We start from the raw sequence: 17,530 nt of genomic DNA, 5'->3' as shown, positions 1-17,530 counted from the left end.
AGGGAGGAGGGTGGGGTGTCTGGGTGTATGGGCAGGTATTTACAAGGGCTCCGGTTCCTTCCTCTTCCTAGCTTTTGTTCTGAATTCCTTCACTGAAAAGAGAAGTTATATATATTCCCACTCATACAGACAGGCAGTAAAACTGACAAGATCGGTACTCCATTTCAAAGCAACCATTATAGAATATCTGCATTCCTCGTCCTGGTGAGTAGTTGCGTTTCGTGATAAGATACAGTAGGCTACTGGTATGTTCTACAGTATATCGCTACAGCTGTGTATACTGTGTGTGTGTGTGTGTTGTCCTGCCCCTAAGTCTTTGTTTAGCCCTAATCTATTGGGTTTTTATTATTTTGGCGGAACCTGAACAACCTGACAGACTTTGACTTGCCTTTCACAGCCATCATAACTTTTTTTTGTATTGTTATCAGCTAGTCTGAGGCGCATGTGGCTTCTTAAGAGTTCACACACAGTAAGCTGTGTTTAACCATTTGTAACTCCGAGAGCATGCAAACACATGTACAGGTCCATTTGGTTAAATTTGTAGTATACTCTTCTGAAGCTGCGGCTGTTGGTGTAGCAATCTTAACCTGGTATACTTCAATACATATTTGGTTATTGTTAAGCTGTGTTGTGTGTAACTGTGTATCAACTGTTCATGTTTGAGGGATTTCTAGTTACTCTTTGAGTACACAAGTTAGAATGTAGACTCATGGTGTGTTGATCCACAAGGACAATGGTCCCTTCTCAACAATGAGGTGCTGTTTTAACAGGCAGTGGTTGTGGCACTTTTAACCTGTATTTCAGTGCCGCCTTATTTTATCGTCTGTTTGGTATTTTAGCCTCTCACAGTCAGTGTTCATAGTCTCAGATTTGTTTAGTCTCTCTGGTTTTAGCGTTTATTATATGATGAAGGCATATAGACATTTACTGTAGCGAGAGCGAGTCGATATTGTGTCATTCCTATAGTATGTTTGGATTTCAGTTGTGAAACCGTTGACTTGTACCATCTTGCTCATCCCAAGTCACAATGAGTCAAATAGATCTGGTATCTTTGTTTTGTCTTGTGAGAAATGAAAAAACGTAGCTCTCCCCAGTATTCCACACAATATGAAAAAAAAAGATAAACAACTACATTTACCATACATATAGTCGTGCATGAAAGATCATTGCTGCATCATTAAGCTCTGTATCACTGTCGTTTAGATCAAACTGGCTGCATAGGGAGCATAGATATAAATCTAACCGCAACCCTAACCACAATAGGACCCTGAGAGGGAACACATTCTGTAAGAATGACCCTGCTGGATGTTAGCTTGGCAGCTACTGTATATCCATGAAGTGGTTTCCTTCCCTTTAAACATTTGTTCTTTTGGTTGTTTAATTGCACTACAATCAACATAGCAGGCATGCTCTATTGCTGCGCCTGGTAAAGCACCTGTATGTATAGGTATAAACAAAGCAATACTGCCTCATCAAAGTTGGTTTAGTGACTTTATATTGTCAGATACTTGCATGAGAGGGGGTGCAGTTAGCTGAGACAGTTTGAGGGAGTTAGCTGGTTTTGTCAGAAGCATTTTTAATACTTTTCATTGGTTCAATATTTGTTTAACCAACACAAAGAGTCAAAGACGTAATCAATAGCATTGATTCAATGCTATTCCATCTATCTATGGGCATAAAAGGGACGGTGCCAGTGCCCAACAGGCACCACTCTAATTTATATAATATAATGTAATATCATTTAATATACGTTTTTGAGGGGCTCTAGCCCCTCCTATAAACAGCTTTTGTCCCCACACGTCTCAAGATTTGCCATTGACAATGAACGGAGAAATTAAGTCAAAATTACGAGCTCGCGTGCACGCATCCGCCTCGTTAACGGCAGACTGCTGGGCGAGCGCTGGCGCTTTGGCATGGGGGGGTCAGATCAACATGGAATGAATTCTGTACTGGCCATATAAGGAGCATGTCTATTGTCTTGAGTGTGCAGGGTTTGATGAGGTCAGATCAACATATGGAATGTCAGAACAGGTCAGCTCCATATATGGAGATCTAAGGGTGGTAGCGGGGACATTCTCTTGAGTGTACAGGGTTTGATGAGGGCCGGGCCTTAATTTCCGGGTCTGTTGAGAACTCTAGTTTTCGCCGGCTGCACTAATAACTTTGGGGCAGGCCCATCTAGAGTTTGAATGGACATGTATCAGTCAAAAGGTAGACATCGAAGAGGAAGGATGGATGGGGAAGGATCAACATATGGAATGTCAGAACAGGTGAGAGGGAGACAGTGTAGGAGAGAGACAGTAGGAAAAGCTGCAATAGAGACCGTGTAGGACATGGGTTTTCAACAGGTGGTCCGTGGACCACTGGTGGTCCGTGAAGGTGTTGCATGTGGTCCCTGACCATGCATTTAGTAATGTAGGAAAGTGAAGATTTATTGGATGTCAAGAACTTCCACAGAAAAGTGAGTTATAGAATCTCAAGGGAAACCGTACCGGTTTGCCTGGTTGAGTCACCATTATAAGGAAATGTGCCCATAATCAATTGCAAGTGTCTGCTTACTCATAGAGTAAGTTACAATGAACAGCAACATGAGCTTAATATGGAAGGTTAATTTCTTTCCCCCACACCACGACCATATCCCCCCTCCCAACACAACAATGGTCCCCAGGTTAATTCTCAGTCAGGGTGGTGGTCCCCAGGTTAATTCTCAGTCAGGGTGGTGGTCCCCAGGTTGATTATCAGTCAGGGTGGTGGTCCCCAGGTTGATTCTCAGTCAGGGTGGTGGTCCCTGGTTCATAATCAGTTGAAAACCCTTGGTGTAGGAGAGACAAACAGTATAAAGCTGAGAGGGAGATATCAGAGAGAGAAAGACTGGATGGGATAACTCCTGAGTGTGTACACATTACATTTGTACACACTAAATTCAGATGTACACTAGCTGCAGGTGTGGCTAATGGAGTGCTTTGCCAATAAGGGCGTTTTCTGTATTGTGGTTCCTCTGTGTGAAACAATGGCTGATTCTGATCACCGCGCAGTGATATTTCAGATCCGCGGGAACGCAGCGAATCAGGCTAATATGATGAAAATAACCACCAAGCTTGTGATCTCCTAGATCTCAAACTCTCAGGTCCGGGTTTGGGTCTCGAGGCTCGTCTGCGCCCCAGATGGTCCAGAGTAATCTAGTAAGAGAGTGGCGACACTATAGCGTTGACTCCAATTGGAACAATAAAATGCGGAAGTGTTCATTCTATCTCAATGGGATAGTTCCAATTTTTGGAACTATAGCACCCTGCTTTGCGGAGAGATCAAAGCGTGTCGCCACTCTCTTACTAGATTACTCTGAGATGGTCAACAGTGGCTACATTGGACAGGACAGTAAGGCCTACTATTCCCAGTAGCAAATAACTCTTCCTACTTCCGGGCCTCTTCCGAGTAACTTCACAGGTGTTACCGATGATACTAATTAATGTTCCATTTAGTGTACAGTGGTTCTCAAACTTTTTAATGTCAAGGACAACCATAACTCTGAAGCTAAAAAAGTAAAAGTCCCCCCCCCCCCTTTTTTGCATAGATGTGTATATTTGTATGTCTTAAAATATTTTGATGAATTGAAAACGGAGGACCCTGATGTAAACAAGTCTTAGTACTTTTTCTGGTTTTATCCTCTCAGCAGTTTTTGTATCGACCTGTACCCTCCTTGGACTGTACCCATTCTGCAATGTGCGAGTGAGCGAGTGGCTGAGATTTCGAGTATTGGAATTTGGCTTGAGAGTGTATACAAATGGTCAATTTGGTTCCATTTTGTACACTCGGAGTTAAACAACCCATACGGGGCCTTTCTGAACCCACTCAAGGACACTTTGAGACCCACTGGTGTAGCAGAGTGTTTCCAGTGAGCCAACATGCACAATATCAGCACCCTGACACCCTGACCCTGACAGAATGGAACAGAGCCTAATTATTATCATGATTCATCGCACCTGTAAATGAAGTCGGAAGAGTTATTTCCAAAATGGCGTATATAGATGTGCTTATTGACCAGGAAACTGTGATTTGACAGCTCCTGGCACCCGCTGCCTCCAGTCCATGGCTCTGTGTGGACGCGACAATCCACTTCAGGACCCTCTAAGCTCTAACTTTTTAATTACAAGGACCTATGGACCTTAACGGGTCCATTTGGTTCCATGTGTACACTCTGAGTTACAGACCTGTAAGTGTCCATTTGGAACCCCCTCAAGGAACCTTTGAGAACCACTGTTCTACACCAAATATAAATAAATACATAAAATAATTTTCTGAGCCATAGCGAATGAAAATAAAAGCCTGGGTACCGCGGCTATACACCAGAGATACCCAACCACTGGTACGTGTGCCTGTGCTGGTACTCGGGACACGTCCCACTGGTACACGAGAAGGGAATCCCAAGTTTTCCCGAACCTGAATCTATAACCGTGCGTCACCAGGATTAATGAGATGGTCAATGACAGTGATATAACATCATGTTGTGATATAATAATATAGCAGCAGGTATAGGCTACTTGAGGCCAGTCAACAGTTTTTCGTGTTTCGGTACGATGATGCACGACCGCGACCCCCTCCCACCACCCAGGCATGCTGGTCCACGAACATTTTATGCTGGTCCGTGGTAATAGAAAGGTTGGGAACCCCTGCTATACACCAAATAACTAACCCGAAAATAGGGAACTATACAAGGCTCACAATGAGTTCTGTTATTATGACACGTTGTGTGCTTGTATTTATTTTCGGCTAATGTTTGCCTCATGCACATTTGCAGGTTTCTGTGGGTAAAACAAATCCCAACATCAGCAGACCAACATGAGAATGTGGGATGGGGTGATGGCTGATTTAAGCAATCACACCAGGCCTGAGTCAACCTAAACTGGACTCAGAGCTGCGGGTGTGACGACGACACACCTCCACACAAGGAACAAAACTATCTCCCACCCACAGCCGTTCCAGCCTGGTGGAGATATTGTTTTAAATAAGTCATCCCCACACACACATTTGGGGAGAGACACCCTCTGTCATGACAGCTCTGGTATTTGGCTTTTGTTATATACTGTATATACCTAAAACCTTGACTGTCGTGTGTCCTACAGTTGAGCCTGTCACATAGCCCTGTCTCTTTTGTACGTCTAGTTACCTGATGAGCCTTTTACTTTGAATGAACTCTTCATTGAATGTAGAACAATGGAGAGTGCTGAGTTTATCTGGAAAGCAGAACACAGAACAGGGAAATAGGATACCGTCCCACGGTGTTGCATGTTTTTGGCGGACAGGGAATATAAAGTCTTATGTTATCAACCAGCACTGACATGAACTGTGGTTGTTGAACAGTTTCAAGTAGGTCTACCTTTTAGTACAGGAAATCTATTGAAAATACAGGATCAACCTCTAACTAATTGCAAAAAAACCGAACTCAGCTGATTTTGCATCTTCAATATATCCTGAATAACAGAAAAAAAGTTGCCTGGAATTGTCTGAGGGGAAAGTGTTGAAAATAGCTTGTACAGTGTGGCCACCATTGACATCCTATTATAAGGTAATATTTTCTAAATGTCCTTATGCTTTAAGTAGCATGTGACATATCAAACTAGGGGGTTTTCATGATGCTGAATCCATTCCAAGCATTAGTTTAGCATAAAAACACTCATTGGGCTAAATTTGGCCATAGTAACTTGCCCAAATGTGCTGACCTCATTACATTTTGGCAAGTTGCTATGGCCAAATTTAGCCCAATGAGTGTTTTTATGCAAAACTAATGCTTGGAATGGCTTCAGCATCATGACAACAACCTAGTTTGATATGTCACATGCTACTTAAAGCATAAGGACATTTAGAAAATATTGCCTTATAATAGGATGTCAATGGTGGCCATACTGTACAGGCCATTTTCAACACTTTCCCCTCAGACAATTCCAGGCAACTTTCTTTCTGTTATTCAGGATATATTGAAGATGCAAAATCAGTTGAGTTTGGTTTTTTTGCAATTAGTTAGAGGTCGAATTACATTATTACTGGACTATTTAGCAAACAGACGCCCAGAGAAGTTTGAAAACCCTTTTCCAAGACTAGCTCAATTTTCATCTGCAGTGTGGGTGGGTGCACTAGCATGTTGTAACATTACTGAAAGCTTGTTGATGCTCATTTCACAGTCATTGAGCAATGCTTCCTGCCTGTGACAGTGTGCCAGCTCCCTCAATATTACTGATGTCATTCAAAATGCACTTTTGCTGCCAGGCAAGACAGACACACTTGTCTGTCTTGCCTTGCCTGTTGGTACGGTATGCCAGAGCCCAGAGAAATATTCTTTTTCCAGAGTGCTGAATAATATGGTTCAAGTAGAAAGTGTTAAGCAACACTGGTAAGGTGTTACCATGCTTTGTTTTGAGCTCCACTGTTGCAGCGCTGCCTGTTGCTCTGGTGTGGTACAACTCACACAAACACAACAAGGTCATGAGTGCAGGAAAGGAACTGTCCTGGCTCTGCTGGTGTTTAGCCGTCTATAAGAGGCTCCTTCTGTGTGTCCGGAACGAATCTTGACTACTGGACAGATCAGCACCACAACACACACACACACACACACACACACACACACACACACACACACACACACGAAAATACATCGCATGGATGCAACTGGGACGTATCCTCAGTGATGTATCCCAAGGTCATCAGGGTTTCGGGTCTCGCAAACATCATACTCCTCACTCGGGTGACCCAGCCGGGGTGATCAAGTCCCGACTTACGTCCCAGTAGCTACCCTCGATCAGACCCACTAGGGAAAGACCAGGGCCACACAATCCGTTGGAACCACTCCGGAACTACTATGCCGGGACTGAGAGGTACTATTCTGGCTCTGATTGGACTTGGAATGATACCTTGCCCACATTTGGAAGCATACCTCATAGATACTGTATGTCATAAATAACAGGCTAGTCACGTTTCCGTTGTTATTGGATTATTTTTTATTCATGTGACAATGTGAATGAATGAATCTTGAAATGGAAATGTTTTTCCTTTTTCTACTGTTTCTGTTGATGACTTGACTGCCAAACATTTTGGTAAAAGTGTCATGTAATCTTTGCAATTCTCAAGTGAAGGCCAGGGATCATGATTGTGTGTGTAATATGAGGTTTATGACTTTTTCAGGGCCAGATCCAACCCATCCTCCAGTGCATCGATATACACTTCTCATCCTTCTGACCCATCCTTCATCTTCACTCATCTTGTCATCCATCCATCCTACAATGTACACCTCCCTCCCTCCAGGGATTGACTACGATTTGCCCACTTGTGGGGAGACACAGTGTAATGGGCGCGGTAAGTGCGTGGGCGCCCTAGGGAGCGGCAGTGAGATGGTGTGCGACTGCGTGCTGGGGTACAGAGGGCACTACTGCGAGGACACGGTGAACGAGGCCGTCAGCTTACCGCTGACGCTGGGCGTCGTGGCCTTCATCATCGGAGCCCTGCTCCTGGCCTTCATCGTCGCTAAGATACGGCAGAAGTACAAGAAGAAACGCAGGTGAGAGACGCCCGTTACTGATTTCACACTGTACGATCCTGAGTGTTGGGCTATATGCACACAGAATAACTCCTCCTACTTCCGGGCCCCTTCCCTACTTCCTTCACAGGTGTTACCGATGATACTAATTAAGGTTCTGTTCCATTCTGGTCAAACAGAGTCAAGGTGCTGCTATTGTGCATGTTGGTTCACTGGAAACACTCTGCTACACCAGTGGGTCTGTCCTTGAGTGGGTTCCAAATGGCCCCGTACGGGTGTGTGATTCTGAGATTGTACAAATGGAACCAAATGGACCCTTACGTTTCCATTTGTACACTCAGAGTTACGGGGGTCCTTGAAATTATAAAGCTTGAGAACACTAAAATAGAACAGAGCTAAATAGTATCGTCGGTAACATGGACAGAAGTAGCAGACCTACAAGCAGACCTACAAGTTCATAGAGCTTGTAGATCTGCTATTTTTCAATAGCTAAAGTATAACATAATGCTTAGTTAAAACACCAATGGTACACATCACTGACCTCAGTAATGGCCGCGTCCATGGCACCCCTCTGTGGATTAGTCTATAAATAAAATCCATTCATACTTCAAACAAAAAGAAAACTGCCCCCTCACGTATTAGGAGGGGAGTATGAGTCACCAGAACAGGACGGTTGTTTTTGATTAATCTACTATAGTTAAAAGGGAGTTTGAAATCTAAGTACTGGTTCAAGCAACTTGGAAACTGTCCGGGGTGCTCACAAAAGTGAGTAGACAATGAAATGACTCACAGTTCGTGAAATATCCCTTTAATGTGGAGTGGACACATATGCTTGTTCATGTTGACTTCTAAAACAAATTTAAAACATGAAATATTTAACTTTAAACACCAAATAAAGTCTGCTATTTCAAGTCGAATCCCTTTATTCTTTCACTTGTTTGCAGTCATGTTCAGTATGCTTCAACTTACCGACTCCATTTATAATTTCAAAGGTTGAGTATATTATGACTTCCATTGCTGTTTACCTTTTGATCACTTTTATACTTTTGAAGATATCCACTTCAAAGCACATGCAGTCTTTTCAGCTTTTTCCAATACACACAAATGGTGTTTGCTAGAAGGGAGAGTTTGTAAAGTCACTGCGGCCACAATTTATACACTACAGATATATTTATTTTTATCATGTTCACAAGGGTCTGCCATCTCATTTAATCTAATGTCTAAGCTGTGTGATGTACATTTTCAGTTAAGACCATTAATATCAACCCCATGTCCCTCTGCACTGTAGCAATTAGTGCACCTGGGGTTATATGCTTGGCCTGTCAAAGTGGTGCAAATAATTTACTCAAATACTATACAATAATGTACAGTGCTTACAAATTTGAGGTACTTTTACTTTACTTTCCATTTATGTTATTTCTATTCCACTACAGCATTTGACAACTTTAGTTACTTGTTACTTTGCAGATTTGATTCAAAGGTATATTAAAAGTGCTATACTTTGGCTAATCGAAAAAAAAGTTACTGTATCTACAATATGGGCATTATGAGCTTGTAGATCTGCTATTTTTGTTAAAGCTTGACAATTGGAAGCTTTGGGTACTTTGGCACACTAAGTTTATTTTGATGTACATCTCAACCTCCAATTTTCCAAAAAACAACTCCACAGTGCACCCGGGATACCCCCACCCCCTATACCCCCCACCTCCACCCATACTGCCGATACCTGCCCCTCACCGCTCCCTCTCAGTAGTAGGCGTGAGTCAGGGAAATGGGAACCTTATGTATGCAGCAGAGGTGGAGTGGTGTGTGACATCTAGTGGCTGATATTTAGCATTTAACCACTGGCGTTTAACCACTTGCCTATACACAGCGATCATGTGACATGCAAATAATTAAAATGCACTGGAGGGGAACTATCTTTCTGCACACTGTTTAGTGGTGAGCTCCCTGCTTGTATAAGCATTGAACCATTCTGCTGACTGACTCACACAGAAGAAATACATTTTGTGTGTTTGTTTCTTAACAGGAGCGAAATTGCAGCATTGAGACATGGCTACACTGTGGTCCTGTAACATGGATCCATGTCAAGGCAAGTGTCAAACTGAAACACACTGACAAAGACGACAATGACTGACAACAGTTGAATGATGAATAAAATGTTATTGAATGATGAATACAATGTTATTTAAAGTACCGGTATAAATACAATATACAATATGTGCTGTGGTGGTCTCCCTTCTCTTCCATTGAGCTCTGAGACATTTTCAACTCAAGTGATTTTGACAAAGTGAAAAGAGTTTAACATGTTACCCACACTTTGTGAGTAACATTCGATCTAGTTCGATCTAGTTCGACTAGCCGATCTACATCTACACGTTGTGAGCTTGTAGATCAGCTATTTGAACTATTTTAAAAGGTTTTTTAAAATAGTAAAAAATGGCAAATAAATTTAGGGATAAGGGTTAAGGGGTGGCGCAAGATATAGCCCATAGTCTTAAATTACCTTACAGGTCTGTACAACAAATGGACCTGCACTGCCTGAAGGGTCCACAAATGGACCTGCAGGCCAGGGTCCATTTGGTTCCATTTGTAGTCAGAGTTATGGGGTTCCTTGAAAATAAAACCACTGTCCTGGTGGACTCCTGATGTGCCATACTACATAGTGTCATAGCAAATCGGTGTCTGACATACATACGTATAACATATTTTGATCATAAGACCCAATTACTGAGTGTCGGTCTCAGGTTTTCTTCAGTATGACAACATTATAATGTTATGTAAAAAAATCTATTTGCCTCAGACAAGGCCACGTCTTTCCCACGGACACATTTGTCTGTGTATGGACACATTGATGACCCCTGTGTGTGAACGAAACCGAATGGTGCTTTTATCACGTCCACTGTAACCACTCATACATAATCATTTTAGAATATAAACCTAGTGCAGGCAGCATGTGCACTGATTGTATATCATTGTCTGAAACATTATGAATCGGTCAGTCTAAAGAGTTTTTTTTTCCTACATTGTCTTTCAATATACTAGAGAGAGACTCAACTTAGTCCAAATTGGACAGAATTAATAAAGAAAATATAAGGCTGTGAAGGATAGACTATGAACTCATCATACTGATCCTCTCCTTCCTCCCCCTCTCCTCTCCTGCAGGTCTGTGGATGCCAATGACCTTTGAGGGTAATTTCCTCATCAACAGGAACAAGTATGAAGTGTTGTAAAGACATTGGATTTCATCAGAGGAACTTTTCTTTATATAGTATCTGTGTAATCTGATAGAGCTAAAGAAGATCCAACCTGCTATCCGATTGGTTCCATGCTCATCTATTCACTAGACTGCAGCTCATTGGCTCCCTGACCAGCTCAACCAGTGACATCCTAGAGACATTGTTGACATATTCATCATCAACTGCACCCTGACTCAGAGCGACAGCAACATGGCTGCCATGTCATTATGATCAATTGCCATAGTTTATGCAATGTCCTGGTAGCTTACGTACTCATAATGATCGTGTTCATTCATTGAGCCTCTTCAAAACCTATATATTTGCGGAGTGCTTGACACTTGACAGACAGACAGACAGACAGACAGACAGACAGACAAGACAGACCGGCAGTCTCCTTGCAATAGATTCCCATTTGCTTTGTGGATCAACTAGTAATGCGTCACTGTCAGGAAGAAACCTTGTATGATATATGTTTAATCTTTTTATGTGTTATAAATAAATGCTATTTTTCATCTTTTAACCATTCAATCCCTATTTTATACTATGTTATATGACAGTGTTGTGCTGTTAGCTTGCGCGTCTGTAGCCTACTATTGTATACATTTTAAACTATTTGACAATTTTTGCCTATAATGACGTGCTCAAAAGAGAGACACCATCACGCCTGGTTGAAATAAGTGTGTCTGTGGATTTTATAAATATTTAACCAAATAAGAAGTATTAACAAGAGCTTGTGACTGAATGACTATACATTGGATCCATTTTCTGAAAAGTAATGGTTTTGGACATACAAGGTTTCTGCCTGACAGCGACAAATTGTAACAGTCTATATCTGTGTACAAAGTTGAAATCATAGTTAATGAAGCAACTTGTATAGTATAGTCTCGCATAGACAGATTGGAGACCGGGACGGAATAAGACTCACAGATTCCCCTGGGCCATTTATCTTTGAGGGCCCCCCAGCTGGGTGGGCACGCAGACACATTTACTCGGATTGTAAGCCATTTCTGGGTCAAGAAAGCGCCTGTAGAGACCTTGTTGTACTATATAGGCTGTGGGGGCATGCACATTTGAGTGATATTTCACTTTCAAAAAACCTTTTGTTCATTTCATCATCTACTTAGGCCTATGTGAACAGTGAACACCCCAGACAGTTATTAAGTTGCTCCATTCAGTATTGATATTCATTTTAGCTGCCCCGCCCCCTTCCTATACAAACTCTATTTTAACCAGTTAGATTCATCGAAAACGACCGTTCTTTTTTCTGGTAACTGCCAGACTGCCCTCCTAATACGTGAGGTACTGTGTATTTTTTTTAAGGATATAGGATTGGTTTTCAAAGCAGTAGGCCTAGATTTATTAGACTGGTAATGGGTCCATTTGGTTCCATTTGAACAGAGTTACAGTTATGTCATGACTCTGTACATGTGCCATTGTAGGAGGTCGTCTTCCAACTTATTGAGAAATATACACCCTGGTGTCGGCCTGTCGGGTAGGATATTGTAGGAGCTGAGGCATTTGACTCAGTGCCCACTGTACAGTCTATGGTTCCCACTGATAAATATTGTGAAAATTGCAGATCTGAGTGTTGTGAGCTTGTAGATCAGCTATTTTCACAATTCTAGCCTCTCATTATTTGTTTGGCCAATGTTTGACCAGTTTTAATAGTGTACTTTGTCAACTTTTGATGCAGTGATGGTCTTTTTTCAATTTTCATTTTTAGTATGTATTAAAAAGGTCCTTATATTGTCACTTTACCGTCATCTGGGGACCCCCTAAAATATCCTGTGGGGACCCCCCTGGACGTCCTGACCCACAGGTTGAGAACCACTGAAGTAGGACACCTAGTGGACAAGGTTTGAAAGTTATTTGAAGCAGATGGTGCACCAGATTTGTCACCATAATGATGCACATTATTGTTTTTTGTTGCAATTACCTCTCTCTGTCAGGAGAGGTAGACAACGGACATACAGATTGAAATGTCTACCTGCAACTTCTAAAGCATACTGCAGATTTGTTTTGTTTTATGCCTGTGGCTTCCAGTTTATCAGGCAAGCTTTGCTAACACTGTGTTTATAGCCTTTTTCTGAATTGGGAGTCTTTGACACACCATTGACTGAATTACTGTTGCTTGTCTGACTGTGGATAAGCTGTATTATAGCCTGTAATAAATGTTACCTATATATTAGCCTCCCGCAGTCAAACTCTGTTAATTTAGGTCTGTAAGGAGAACGGCTGTAATGCATTGGCATACATGGAATGTACAGTACGAGTGACAGAATAGAATTGTCGAAATCCCCAGTGTCCATTTACTGCAGTTACATTTGTAAGGTAAAAATGTGTACACTTTCTGAGTTACAAATGGATAGATTAACAGAGGAATTTACTGTATTGACTACGTCATTTTATCTAGATACCACAGTATTACCACTTGTGTGGATGAATTACAGAATAATCCTTGATCTAATGGTTGATCTAATTGATTGATTGATTGATTGATTGATTGATTGATTGACACGTAGTCAGAAATGTAAACAGCATGTGGTGCAGTCAGACATTAAAGCTAAAAGGCTAACACAAAAAAATCCTGGGGACTTGTTTCCCTTACAAAGTGTGTGTGTGTGTGTGTGTGTGTGTGTGTGTGTGTGTGTGTGTGTGTGTGTGTGTGTGTGTGTGTGTGTGTGTGCGTGCGTGCGTGCGTGCGTGCGTGCGTGCGTGCGTGCGTGCGTGCGTGCGTGCGTGCGAGCGAGCGACGGTAAACATATTTTTGTATAATAATTGGTTGACTCTTATCTGTGTCCACGTGTGTGCGCTCTCCCTCCGTCTCTCTGTGAAGAGTCATGATGATGACTGTAGACAGACAGTGATGACATCTTGACAAAGACATCTAAGAGAAAATCAGAAACTGTCAAACTGTCACCAAAACCCTGGCAGATTTGTTTTCAATATTAACCCCCAAGTTCTTCAGTGCCAGTCTGACCATGGAAATGTTGTCACGGCACTGATTACTAAGTCACACATTCCAAACACGTGTACGGCAAGCTATTCTGACGCCAACCATATGCAAATCAGCAAGGACAGGTGTGCCTACAGCGAGGCCTTGAGGCGATTGAGGTGTGCCCAAGGGAGCCGTTAAGCTAGCGGGTGCTTGGCCCAGGCGGTGGCGTAACCGTCTGGGCACCCGACTGGTAATCCAGTCGCAGTGTGCCGCGGGTTCGACTCCCGAGCCCGACACGGCCTTTACTGCATGTCTTCCCCCATCTCTCTCCCGTTTCCTGTCAGCCTACTGTCTGTCCCTTCAAAAACCAATAAAAGGCGTAAGCCGCAAAAAAATATCTTTAAAAAAAAAGAAAGAAAAAAAAAAGCTAGCGGGTGCCTGCGGCGCCTAAAGGCTCATACATAGTCTGGATTTTCGGTGGTGAGGTGACCACCGCTCCGGTGGTGAGGTGACCACCGGAGCTGAAATAACGTTGAGTGGTGGTGAGTAAAAACAGAGAGAAGGGCTGGGGCGGTGGCGGTGGTTTGCTCTTCACCGCGGCTCGTGACGTCATGTTCGGTGGTCACCTCACCACCGAAACTCCAGACTATGAATGAGCCTTCATGTGTTGGCACTTGGCAGGCCCCACCATCCAAGTTAGCAAGCCATGGTGGACGGAATAGGTTATCGCCTTTTTTATTTAGAAATAATGTTGGCTAGCTACAGGTCACTTAACCCATAATTTACATCTACAGCTGGGCTTCAGAATAGCATGTGCTGCTCTGAACTGGTTTCCGCTAGCATGTCAGAAATGGTTTCTATTCCGGTGACACATACACATGACCATATGTGCTGCTCTGAACTGATTTCCGCTAGCATGTCAGAAATGGTTTCTATTCCGGTGACACAAAAACATGACCATTTTGAAGGCCTGGCCTACTTTTTACCAGAGTGACTGTGGCCCGTTCAGAACTGGTTCACCTTCATTTTGACATTCCTGTACGGTTGTACTGTTGTAGAGGCAATTGGGAGAATGCAGATGAACACGCCTGTTTGTCAGCTATGTTGTTATTTTGTATAATTATGCTATAGTGGCGTGTATCTTTTTCATACTGCATACATTGTATTTATATTCTGCATCTGTCAATGTTACTATGGAGAATCACAAGACAACATAAAAATAATTTCATTTAACTTTACAAACTTGTCTTACCCGTGCTCTTTATTTTTTAAATCTAGGTGTGTCTGTGCACTGCAGTAGCCTACGCCCTACGTCACCACAAAAGGAGGCCAATTATACCTGTAGCTCATATTTATTGCAACATGCGTGACATGATCACTATACAGAGACATTTACATGGATATTACTCTCATGTATGACAGAAATGTGATTATTTTACATTTTATTTGTCCAGTTTCCAGTTCCATTTTGTGGTTACACTGACATTGTTCTTGTTTTGTACTTGGCGAAGTATTTATAAAGGTCATTATTTCCATTTGGTCAAATGAGCCATAGATCATCACCAGCTAGGACAATGGCTCCCAAACTTTTATCTCGAGATCCAAAAGATAAGTTTGATGTCTCCACAGGACCCAAACTAGTGAAAATAGCAGATCTACAAGCTCACAATGCGTCACGATGAGAATTTAAAACACTGCTTGTTTTAAATTAATGGAATTTCTTTGATTATAATTTGGAATAATGATACAATTGTGTGTGTGTGTGTGTGTGTATGTGTGTGTGTGTGTGTGTGTGTGTGTGTGTGTGTGTGTGTGTGTGTGTGTGTGTGTGTGTGTGTGTGTGTGTGTGTGTGTGTGTGTGTGTGTGTGCGGCATGTCCACAATTCAATGAGGAGATGGTTTATACGGAGGCAGAGAGAGAGAGCGAGTATACTGTAAACAAACATATGTGGGCTAACCTCTGGCTCGTGTCTGATATATGAGAAGAAATGTAACTGATACAACAAGCACCAGGCTAAACCGTATATAAACTGCAATCCGGATCTTCTCGTGTGCGGGAGACCAGACTTCTGTCAAGAAGCTTCGGGCCAGTGGAGATACAAAGAATGGTGATGAAAACATTTGAATGAATACATGTTAAATGATTGATTGATTGATTGATTGATTGATTGATTTTTTTTTTTTGGGGGGGGGTGGTCTAAAAGTACATCCTGTTTACAAACAGGATGTCATTTTCACATTTCTGAGGACATGACTAACAGTACACCTCTAATATCTTAAAAAAGGCTGCTGAGCCAGTCTGACGGCGTGCCGCGGGTTCGACTCATTGCAGACGGGGATTGAACCCGGGCTTCCCACGCCAGATCAACGCGCAACCTGTCATGCCAATAGTGCTGAGCCCGATTGGCAGGGCTGTTGCGGGCTGGGTCTTGGCTGGGGGCTACACAGACTTACCCCCAAGTGTCTGCAACTGTTTTTAAACATGCGTGCTACGTCACGCGATGAGGAAATGTTGCTGTTCTGTTCTGTTTTGGTTTATTGCCTTGAAATGTTGTATGATGTTGTATCTCGACGACACTGCAAATGAGGGTGACCTCAATGTCTTTCGAGAATAAATAAAGGTTTGAATGAATGAATGAATGACTCCCGATCCCGACGGCCTTTGCCGCGTGTCTTTCCCCCCATCTCTCTCCCCATTTCCTTTCAGACTACTTTCATCCTATCAATAAAGGCAGAAAAAGCCAAAAAAAAGGCCCACCAGCGCCTTTATTTCCTCAGGAGGCTGTATATGTAAGTATATGTAACACCCAAGATTCAAACCCGGGTCTCCCATGTGGAAAGCCAACATTTTAACCACTAAGCCAAAGGAAATTCCCTATAGCTTGGGATAAGTTTTAGACTTTTGGACCATCAGGCTGAGGTTGTGAGCCACGATCTGCTACACTTAGTTCCATTGATCCAAGGTGGAACACAAAATATTTGAATATACATGCTTGGAAAATGGCCGACCCATCTGACCACTTAACAGTTAAGTGGTCAGATGGTTGGGTGGGGCGTGAATGCTATCAAGATTTTCAAGTGGGCCCTGATGTTTTACTGCTGCCTTATAGGGTCATTTGTACTCTTTAAATGAATACAGACTAGAGCAGGTTTTATTGTGCACTAAAGGTGTTATTGAGGACCAGCGGTGGACAGTGGTTCCTTTAACAACAACGTTCTGTTAGAGACAATGAGCCTGAGCAAATAGAGAAGGTGAAATTGTTGAACAAGGCGGAGCGAAACAGACCAACCCCTCCAACTGGTTGGACTACATAGTGTGTATTCCTGAGAGGGCAAAAATATTTGCACGCAGTAGTGCCACTGTCAACCTGTACTACTGTACGTTCTATTGTTAGAACTGTCGCAACACTGTCTTCCAGGGTTGGATTTTGATGGGGGGTGGGATCCATGCCCCTGCTTTTGATACCACCCCCCAATATTCCTGCTTCTGGTCAGGCTGAATTAAACATATGCATTTCCTTTTGGGAAATGTACTGTAATGTAATGCCTGATGTTTAAATATGCACCCCGTTTGTTTACAGCCTGATACTGCCTGTGCACCTACTGTTTCCTTTTTGTTTTGTTTTTTAAACCCTGCTGAAATCATTCATTGTTTGAATTTAACCACTAAGTTAATTTAATTAATCTCTGTCATTGAAATAAAAGGTTACACTTAAACCGAAGTGTAAAAGTGGATCTTACTGGATGTTGTCGACAGTACAGGGGATGTCAACCAACTGATTAAGATGGAGAGGAAGCCTATAGCTCTGAGTTAAACTGGACAGACTG

General features: G+C 42.5%; 1 long non-coding RNA gene across 1 annotated transcript; it reads left to right on the top strand.

Moving 5' to 3' along the window:
• The first annotated feature begins 23 nt into the window (after positions 1–23).
• LOC306939245 lies at positions 24–9,618 on the top strand. The gene is made up of 3 exons (XR_013791861.1): positions 24–204; positions 7,174–7,546; positions 9,555–9,618. It is a non-coding gene; the product is annotated as an uncharacterized lncRNA (long non-coding RNA).
• The last annotated feature ends 7,912 nt before the right edge of the window (positions 9,619–17,530 follow it).

Source organism: Electrona antarctica, assembly GCF_951216825.1.
Source record: "Electrona antarctica genome assembly, chromosome: 16".
NCBI classification, from domain to species: Eukaryota; Metazoa; Chordata; class Actinopteri; order Myctophiformes; family Myctophidae; genus Electrona; species Electrona antarctica.
The sequence above is the reverse complement of the archived record's forward strand: the minus strand, read 5'-3'. Positions and strand labels throughout refer to the sequence as shown.